We start from the raw sequence: 11,373 nt of genomic DNA on the forward strand, positions 1-11,373 counted from the left end.
CAGCTTCGAATGTTTTCTCAAAAGCCCCAAAGTTCAAACTTTTAGGTTTTTTAAATACCCTCAACTTTGCGTCATTTCCCCTCAGTCTCTCTGACTGGACCGGCAAATGGATGAAGCAGAAGTTCTATTACTGGGGAAATGTTGTCATCTATGTCCGCCCTAAAATTGTCATGGGGGGCGGGGGGGATTTCTATGCTGTACTACTTCTACTCCTACTGCATCCTGATGCGTCCCTGACAAGGACATAACAGGAAAATATATCATCAAAGCCGCGGTTCCCCTTTTTGTTCCTTTTTCTCATCTCCAGTTGGTTCTCAAATCGCAAACCACAAGTTACATGAGAGGATGGCGCTAAGTACAACCAAACGCTGAATAAGACATTTTTAGGCAACCAAAAAAATTACAATTAACTTTCTTGAACTGAAAACACACTGTAAAAGGTTTAAAGTTGTAAAACGAAAACACGGACAACTCCCAGACCGGACAACGCCGTAGTAGCGACCTGTCAATCACATGGTAGCCACTTCCTGAAGCATACCCTGCTTTATGGTCTATTTGACTCTAAATGGGACCATAATTTACTAAATTAACATCATGCTGTATTGAAGAAGACTTGAAACTAGTGATTGAGACCATAAACTCATGTTTAAGATGTTTACTGAGGTAATAAATCAAGTGAGAAGTAGGCTCATTTTCTCCTTCTATACAATCAGACTTCTTTTTGCAACCCGAGGAGTCGCCCCCTTCTGGCTATTAGAAAGAATGCAAGTTTAAAGCACTTCACTTTTTTTTTTTTTTTATAATTAACTGCAACTGTGAGATATTTCCCAAAAATGAAATAGTACTACAGCATTACACTGTTGCGCTAAATATTGTGATTAAAGTACTAAAAAAACAACTATAAACAGTGGTGCTCAGTGGAAGGTATAACATGTTATGTAGATAAATCTACAGGTATGTGATCCAGTGAATCATAAGTCGTGGGAAGTGTAATTTACAAGTTCAGAGGCCGACTGTGACATCTGTTTTTCAGCGAGGAGTAATCTGAGTGTGGGTGTCTGTCTCCCGTGATGTTTGGATTGGTGTCACGTTGAATCATGCAAATTTCTGTGAGATCAGAAGTTCTGACGTCAGAGGAGTCAGCAGGATAATCTCAGTTATTATGTGTGAAAGCCCATCTTCGCCTAATCTTCTGCTGTGAGCATATGTATAACTGGGAGCCATAATCAGTGAGATCCACAGTGTGTGTGTGTGTGTGTGGGGGGGGGGGGGGGGGGGGGGGGGGGGGTAATACAGTACTGTTCACATTCAAAATTGGTTGACATTGTAACAATGGCCACCCAATGGACTCACCAGTTCATGATTGCAAATGCATGTTGTGTAGTCATGCCCATGGCCTCAGAGCTTCAGTTTAAATTCTAGTCGGGACTCTGAAGTTTGCAAAGATACCACTTGCTCTTAATGAGGACAAAAAATAACTTTGAGGAGGAAAGAAAAGAAATTATTAATTCATGAAGAGAACAATGGGACAGCTGTTTTCAAAGTGAGTGAGCTTCTTTTTTTTTTGCCAGGAAATTAGCCTCATATGGGTACATTTATTTCTTAAATGAAAAAAGTTAATTGAAATTTTTCAGGAGAAGTTGCTGGTGATGAGACTAAATAAATAAGGGCATAAAAAAGATCATGCAATTAAGTAGGGTGGACAACAACAAAGATTATATGGAAAATATATGGGAGCAAATGATAATGATAATTTCTACATCATATAAAACATTAAATGAAATGTAAAATAAGGGTGAAGCCACACTGTAGTATAAAGGAAGAGAGATATATTTAGAAAACAATCAAGACCGCACACAATTAATGGGACTTAATGTGGCTTAACATGCGTGACTCAGTCAGAATTGAATTTTATTAATATCAAGGATACAATATGAGGTCAGTATGAGGCTATACTGTGGTAATAACAGCATGAGTAAGGCGTAACAAACAGTTTTAGGTCTCATCCTGTGCAATTTTAACCTGGTCCAATCAGGTGAAAACACGTCAGTCATGACACCCTCATCATATTTGACCAAGTAGCCTTTTGTGTCCTTCAGACATCTCTGTGTGTGTTGCGGCATCCCATTCAGGGTTGAGTTAATTCACCTCTACTCTCTCTTTGTGGATGGCCACATCAAACCGAGGACGATGACGAAGACTCCAGAGCACGGAAAAAGGTTAAGTATTTCAGGGCAAGGCCTTGGTCTTCTTCATGTGACTTGTAGAAGTTTACTGCAGGCTACTTTAGACCCTAGTTGAATGATAATTAATATGGCAACCATGCATACTTTTGAAATTACAAGTCTAGATTTACAGTCTCCATCTGCATTCAAAGACGTATGGGAAATAGAGAGTAGCAGTGTTTGTTGTTTTGTTTCTTTTCACTTTATTCAACTGTTTACCAAATAGTTCACAACATGTACTGTACATGCAGGTGAAATTTTCTTTTTTTTTAAAAAACGCATTAAAGCTGCAGTAGGCGCGATTGGAGCAAATATGATTAAAACATTTTTTTTTTATAAAACGGTCGCCATGTCCTGACAGTAGTGCAAGAAACAGGTCATCTGAAAAAAATCATGTGCCTCTGTGTCCTCCATTGCTCTTAATGGCATCTGCAAGATTTCACAGAGCAGAGGAAAACAACCAATCAGAGCCGAGCTGGAGTCTGCTGTCCAGCTGCCGTCTCTGAGCAGCTGTCAATCACTCGTGAAACGCCGACCGAACAGTCAAACTAGGCAGCGCCAATCAAATATGAATCAATATTCTGTTACGTTAATGCCTATTTCTCGCCTCAAATGTTTTCAGAATCATCTTGTAGTGCACGGTTTAGCTGTAAAATGACAAAGTATGTGACCTGGTAGCCATGTTGAGATCTCTTGAGGGAATACCAAGCACCGCCGGAGCACAGCTAATAGGAACGCTCTCTCTCTGAACTGACCTGTGATTTTTTTAAAGCCTGAAAACAGAGCCATGAGGAGGTGCAGAAGTCTAGTTTTCTCTCAGAAATCTTTAATTACAATATGCTGAAAGGTTATTATGGAATTTAATCCCAATGATGCCAAAAAAATTGTTGCCTACTGAAGCTTTAATCAATATTATTATGTTAATAATCGATCACATTACGCTGTGTACTTTAAAATGGATTGTACGGCCCACAACTTTGTTTGAGTCTCACCGCTCTGATCAGTGTCATTTCTAGCCGTAGTAGACAACTGTCTTTATTGAGAAAGCTGTAAAAACTCACTGTTTGCTATCTGCCCAAACAGCTGATAGACAAAGTAATGACCAGCTGGTGAACATAGTCGAGCATTTAGCAGATAAAGAGACGTGAACGTCACATTGCTCCCGATGTGCAGGCCAGCACTTTGCACAGCAGCTCTGCCTTTATCGGTGTGTGAATGAGAGTCAAAAAATTGTAAAGCCCTTTGTTAAGGTAAAAAAGCGCTCTATAAATGCAGCCCATTTACCATATTTCCATCTGAAAAGAACAGATTCTAAGTGTCACAAGGTTTGGGGAGCAATTGTTTTTTGTAATACTATTTAGCAACTGTATACAATTATGCAATAATTGTATCAATAAGTAACTACTTTATTAAAATGTTTATTTGTATAGAGGGGAGTTCACTGAGAGCAAGGTCTCTCTCTCAGGTGAGCCCCTGATGCCTCTATTACCGTAGTCGTTTGTACACCGTCCGTACCACTCTCATGAATGCGTAGAGGGAATTTCTTAAAATTGGGCAAAAACATCCACTTGGACTCAAGGATGAACTGATTAGATTTTGGTGGTAGACGGTCAAAGGTCAAGGTCAATGTAACCTCACAAATCACATTTGTGTCCTTAATTTCATGTGCTAATTATGACAATTTCACACACATTTCTAACTGGATAAAATTATGAACATGACAGACATGGATGTAAACTGCAACTTGACTGGTTGGCAGAAGCATACAACAGCAAGGCTTTACTTCTAGTTTCATTACAGGACCAACAAACCTGTTAAAGGAGTGGTTTGATTGGAAATTTGCTTTTTTGCCGAAAGTTAGCTGAGAAGATAAATACTACTCTCATGACTGTACGGTAGAAAATAAAGCGAACAAGCACATTTCCCAAAATGTCAAACTGTTCCTTTAATGTGTAACATATGTAAGTGATAATGTACAGCTAGCGGGTCATTGTTGTGAAAGAATCCCCGACAGGGTGATGCTGCACCCCGACGCAAAGTGGAGGGGTCTCTCATCGGCCCTGAAGGGGATTCTTTCATTCTACATTATCCAGCTACTTACTGAAGAAATCAATATTTTGACACAAAAATGGTCCGCCAGAGTCCGACATCAGAACTGCGCCCATACGGTCTGCTATACATAGCAACGGTCTGTTATAAAGAAATTACAGTCCGCAGAACAATGACCGAACTGATTGACCAATCAGAATCGAGTATTCAACACAGCCGTGTAATAATGGATATTATTACCAGGCTGTGTTGAATACTCGATTGTGCGGCATCGCCCTGTCAGGGTTTCTTTCACAACAATGACCGGCTCGCTGTACATTAACCCTTACTTAATATCCACTTTTCTAGTAATATGTGAATTTGTGATTCAGTATAAATAATTGCCTTTTATGGGAAGGTGATTGGAGCACTGGAGAGCTGGAATGAGAAATGGAGATGGCTACGAGGTTAGGAATGGAGTAATTGAATTCTGTATTTATTTAGTTGGCGTATTGTTTCATGTGGAGATGAGCAGACAGACATCACCTCAATATATCTCATATCCTAATAATAAGAGTAATTTGAAAATGAAGCAGCTTCAGTTAAGGTCACTCTGATTTTCTCCACACAAGGTGAGGATGAGTAGAGCGTAACAAATGTACACAATCCAAATAAACAGCAGGGCACATTTGCTTCCCCATCATGCACAGTTCATATTTGGGCAAACACGGCTGCCAGAATAAATATTCCATAGCACTTTTGGTTGTTTGGTCAGGCGGTTTTGAACCGTCACACGTAAAGCTGCATCGCTGTCTGTTATGTGCTGTGCAGGTTTTACTTATACCCAACTTCTCCTTTCAAATACAGGCAAGAAAGACAGAAAGGATTAAGTGACTTAGTAGTAAGTAATATCATTTTATTATTGAATTATATGTGTTAACACAAATGACCCAGAACCTTTCCAAGATCCAGACTGTGAGGACTGTAAGTCAGTTCAACAGACAGTAAAAGAGCCGGAGGACAAGAAGTCTAAAATGGGAGTTATTTAATTCAACCTCTGCGATTAAAGAAAAACAAATCAATTGGCAGAAAACCAAAGTCACTGGTTAGACAGACAGTGAAGCTGAAGTTTTAATATCCATCTTTGGAGAACATGTTCAGCTTTTAGACAAGAATGTGTTGGAAGGAAAGAGGAGTGGATTTCGTCTTTGTGATGCTTCTTCTTCTTCATATATGGAGCTGCTAAAGGATTCAGTCCTGCTTCAACCTTGGAGAGGCTTTAACCTTGGCCCTCTTTGTGCATGTCAGGAACCTGCTAATGATTATGCCACTTTGCTTCTCTTAACACACTCCTCTGCCCTCAAAATGGTAATCGCACACTGCTCTCTGGTTCGGGGCGATTTTGGATGCACCGCTATCCATTCTGCATGCATTTCATCTCTTTCTTCGCCTCTTTCTTTAGCCCATCGGGCACCCTGGGGGCTCGTGGAGAAGCCAGTCATGGAGAGTCTGATAAGGTGCAGACTTTGAGGAGCATGTAAATCCCCTCTCTTTCTCTCTGTCTGCCTGTCTCTCTCTTCCCCTACAGTAGGGAGAACTCGCACAGAGGTCACTAATCAAATGTCCTTCTGTATCTTTCCTAGTCTGTATTCAGCTACATTGGTCGATAGCTTCTGTAGCAAAACTGGGACATTTTTAACACAGATTACTTATTTATTTTTTTTATTTACCTTGGATATAAAAAACTTGGAGGGTGGATTTTTTTTTCTACATGCCATCATGCAGCTAAACCGAAGAGGACATAGTCACCGTGATTGACTGCCGTTTTGAAGCCTCGAGTTGAGCATTTGCTTTTTGAAGTTGTAAAGAGAGAGAAAAAGAGAGAGAGAAAGAGAGAGCAAGACAGAGAGCTGTTTCTAGTGCCATAGTTCATAAATTCAAAATACATTTAGCGCCCTGCTAGTGCGACGTTTTTATGTGAGTGCTCTGATTAATAGATGTACTCTTTGATTTTGAAACAGTAGCCTTATGTTGTTACTGTTATGTATATCTTCTGAGGCTATTGCACCATCAATGAAGTCTGTTTTATGAGAAGCATTCCCCTCCCTTGAACAGAGCCCTCAGTCACTTCATCCTGGCGCCTGGCGTCGGTGTTGACAGTCAGACTAATAAGTGTTCTGTAACTACTCAATAGTAATATAGGCCTTTGTCCCTTCCCTGTCACTGCTACTGAGAACTGGAGTCAAATTCCATATATGGGCATACTGTACTTGCCCAATAAAATGGATTCTGAATCTAATCCTTAAATATGTTTCTTTCATGTTTTGGTGTTAGGCAGATTCTTTTAGTTGCATATTTAAAGTTTGGTAATATTATTCAACAAGACTCGGACAAAACCGAGTATATGCCTGAACCGTGTATGGTCAGTTTGTGAATTTGTGGCTAAATTGTTACACTTATAGTCAGCGGTCATATCTATAATGTTATATCCAGCGGTACATGTCCACCAGGTCCGGCGAGGACACTAGTGGGCGCGCTGCTCCACTTCAAGCGGTGACGTGGAATGAGCCTGAGTGGTCCCTGGTTTTCTGTTTGCCATTTCAAACAGGAAACAACACGGCGGCCTGCTCGTAAACTTTGTTTTTCAGTCTATACAACCTGCCAAAATCTACATCTGAAAACATTTTTAGCGAGAAATCGACTATGCCACTGCTGCATCTTGTTTCATTTTAGAACTACATCGCCTAGTTTGACAGCTTGGTCCAAGTTTTCGAGCCTGCACGACGTGTTCGGCTCACTCGCATAAAGGACGGTTCCCCGCCTTTTCATTTTGAAAGAGCAACGGCCAATGAGGAAACTCCAACACTCGGCTGACCAATCGTGTAACTTCATCACTCAGTCAATCAGTCAGTGACAGACTTTTGTATTTGTTGAAATATTAATTACATCCCGACAGCAATAAATAAATCAAATGCTCTGACAAAAAGTATCCAGTATCTGTGGCTGTGGCAGGACTGTAATAAACCCGTCCAATCATTTCATTCGGAGTCACCGGAGTCTTCACAAGCTGCTAGCTTGACAGCTGTGAGTACTAACAATAGCCACATTGTTTACGTTCATAATGATTATGGCAATGTTCTCGCTATATTTAGGGACTTTTGGAGCTAGTGCTGCTAGCTAGTTTCATTGGAAAAGAGTTGGCAACACTGGGCTTGTTTTTTTCGGTTGGATCATTTTAAAAATCTAGCGTACTCTTTTTAGTTCCTCAACATTACCGACCCTAGCTTTAATTCTGAGAATGCAAAAATCAATCGCTGAAAATTACACTCCAGCTCCACAAGCAGACGTCTCCTCTAACCACCTTACCCTCCATCCTCTTGTAATGTATCTGTGAGCTTAAAAGCAATACTCTTACATTCAGTTCAAGTCAATCATTGTAAACTGCACACGCCATGTGAGAATGGAAAGCCTGACAGGTGCAGTAACAGTGATCAAGGGATACCTTGAAGTGTCTTCGACCGACCTTCAGTCGCGGAGACACACAACACAGCCAAGGACACACAGGCATCTAAACAAGTTTAAAACGCATCTAAAATGAATATATGACACTCAATATCCATACAGGACCACAATGCCTTCAAATGTACAAGTGTAACACCATAATGTATGATTTAATAAATAAGTAGATTTTTAAAAAAGGAAAAGAAACTAATGGTTTTGACTCCAATCGTACACCGTTGTTTACCCGTGGCTACTTAAAATTGAAACTTAACACGAAGCATGTCCAGGAACTCTTCAGCTTAATGAGAAGTGACTGTAGGAAGATTATTCTGGAGTCAAGGTACAAGAGGGGCTAAGCACTGATATATCGAGCTGTGGCTGGTTTTTAAGTCTTACCCCACTGTAGTAAAATTGGAGCCATGACCTACATTTCAAACAATTTAGCTGTGAGATTAAGTATTGGTGTACTTCAAAGGAAGTGAAGAATACGTGGCCTTGGCGCCTTGAGCAATGCGTACCCGTCCACCTCAAAGTTTGTGGTGGACTGGCTCACACGTTTCTATGGGAACAGTAAAGATGGCAGGCAGATGGGTTTATATTAACCCCAAGAAATCCTTTCTCTGCCGTGACTGCTACATCCTCGGCTGATAGGTCGGATTATCTGGTTTGTGTGATCATTGCTTCTCACTGATCCTCATTTTTCAATTTGTCCTTCCTTCAGACTTCAGCTCTTACGCGCTTTCACTCCGCCTGATACCTCATTTGTTTCCCCTCCATCTAATCTCAGTCACTTCCTGTTCGCCGCTTTGTTTCTCTCTTTCTCCTTCACTCTCTCCATCCACATCTCCCTGCCTCCTTCCATATTGGACGACACAATCCTTATTTGAGTTTGGTCTCTAATAGGGGCATTCATTTGATGTGAAAATAGACTGAATTGAGGCTGGCGGAGAAGGGAGAGCAAAAGGGAGAGGGGCTGGAAATGAGTGGGTGGTTTAACTGAGTGCTGGTGTGTATGTGTGTGCGTGCGTGCGTGCGTGCGTGCATGTGTGCGTTAGAGTGACTAAAAGCAACCAATAGAGATAGCAGTGTGTCATGAAGCTCCAGCATGGTGCTCAGTCAGATCCAGGGATACTGTCACATCCTATCCTCCTCAACACTGGTCTCTATGCTCTGTGGGCCGGCGAGGTCTATAAGACATCACAGAGATGTAGATATAAATACTACACCGTCCCACTACACCTTCGTCTAATGTCCCGAGGCGGCTGCAGCTTCAGTCCAATCTATCGATCTTAATGGGTCATTAACAGGGATCTGACTATTGTTTTTTAGCTAACGACATCAATAATCTGAAGGTCAAAGTCAAGGTTTGTGACTCGCTTGAATGCGTTGCTGGAATAGTTATGGTGACATAAAGCACTTTAAAGCACAATAAAAAACATTAATATCAGTTTTTTGCTGATCAGGCGGATTATAAAGGATGAATTTACCCAGAAATAAAAGTTTTTAATTGAATTTGCCATTTTGAATTTGCCATTTCAAAATATCCAATTGTCATTTCAATATCCAATTTCTTAATTTTGGGGGTTTCTTTTTTCTTTTCCACATTTAATTACGTCTTAATTATCTAGTACAGTAAAATAATGGATTATTTTCTCTTTTAAAGAATAAGGCTGGAGAATTAATTGTCTATAAATCCCATTAAAAACCCAAAACCAACTTTGTTTCTCTTTTTGTTCCCTGTCTGTGGCACAGTGTGGTTCATTGATGTGCTTTGGCCCAACAGACAATACAATACTACAAACAGTAAAGTTTGAACTAATTCAAACTAACACATACGTGAAACTGAATTTGAGGAGTGCCCTCGGCTGGACCACAAGGCAAACTACTTTTTTTTGCTTATAGACCATAAAGTTTGAATATTTGACTTTTTCCCATGCATGTTCGAACGGAAGTTAAAATTTCTTGTTAGTAGGTTTCATTGTTCATTCATTGTTGTTTTTTGTCTTTTCATGGGTTTCCGACAATAATTAAAATGTAGAAAATCACCAGCCTTTTCCTTTACTTTCCTATTTGAGCTTTTAAATTCAATTCTGGGTAAAGTTATCGTCCATAGAGCTCAGGGCTCAACCAGCAAATAGGGAACATGTGATCCAAGCCAACACGTTCTCATCCCAACTCGTCACATACTGCCCCTTGGCGTCACGCCCCTACCAAACCACTTAGTTAGGTTTAGGAAAAAGCTACATGGTTGGGCTTAAAACTACCATGTTTGTAAAGTGAAAACGAAACTGAACGAAATGAACACGTGACACGAACAAACAGCTGATTGTAACGTGTAAGTAAAACTTAACGCACGGGACACGAACAGCGGTTTCCATACACATCCACGTCCCCGCCTGCCCTTAGTGTGTCTTTTCGCTTTTTAAACTACGTCACTGCACTACTGGCGCACTTTCTCTGAGTGTTTACTGTTGCCGCAGATGGGTTTACACTGTAGTTAATGGAATGCCCAGTGCGTCTCATACCAGCACTAAACGGTGCCTTGTGCGGCGGTACCAAACGCTGACGGCAAAGCCTCTGTATTTGATGTCCTGGGAATGAGAACGGGCTGTCATAGCCTTCTAGAGTTTGTCCACATTATTACTGTTGAGTGATTGCATAGTGTGGGTCGTAGGCGTGAGAAAATGAAACCTAACTTTTTATGGGGGATGAGTTAATCCGTATGGCTTTATTCTAAACTGGAGAAAATCCAGGTCTGCTACTTCAAGATGACATTTCAGTTTGCATTTTCAGTTTGCAGCCATTTCTAAATAGGTTGCTTTATGTTTACAGTATGAATGTCTCATAGTCAGATTGATGTAATCTTCTCTACTGACACTGATTCAGTGTCAGTAGAGCTGTTAAATTTTCTCTAAATGGAAATGCAGTGAAAATTGTGGATCCTAGCTACAATGTTCCAAAGACTGGACTGTTAATGAAGCATTTTTAAAGGGAGATTGCACATTTATCATGTGTCATTCAAGTGTCAGAACACGGAAAATCTGAGACTCACAGGCTATAAACTGTACACACACTGAATACAGCTGTCACTCACATCAGCCTGAAGCTGCCGGGCATCCAGACAGAAAAAACAACTGTAGATACATTCTGCTGTTTGTGCTGTTCTCCCACCCCCCTCACTCATTGTCTGACACACACACACACACACACACACACACACACTGTACAATACAGAGGAACGCATGCATGTCATCTCCTTGCTCACATCCTGAAAAGAATACACTGCTGCCTCTCTCTGGACATCTGCTTGAACTACACCTTACAGTTTAATGACAGTCATTTTATAATCTACTGCTACTTACTCTCTTGTACGCCAAAACCTCATTATGTCCTTAGAGCACATGGTTTATTTTTCTCTCTGCGCAGTCACAATATTTCATAATCCCTGCAACAAAATTTCAATTTTAAACGTGAAATGGGAAATCTATCTTCATTTGGTGCCTTAACGTGGTTTCATTCAATTTCATCACAGAGCCCAAGGGTATGTGTGTCTCGGGTGTAACTGGCTGACATTAAAGTCTGATTGAAGTCTTTCATGTTGTTTTTATTGTTATTTCAT

Source organism: Sebastes fasciatus, chromosome 3, assembly GCF_043250625.1.
Source record: "Sebastes fasciatus isolate fSebFas1 chromosome 3, fSebFas1.pri, whole genome shotgun sequence".
In the NCBI taxonomy this organism is placed as follows: domain Eukaryota; kingdom Metazoa; phylum Chordata; class Actinopteri; order Perciformes; family Sebastidae; genus Sebastes; species Sebastes fasciatus.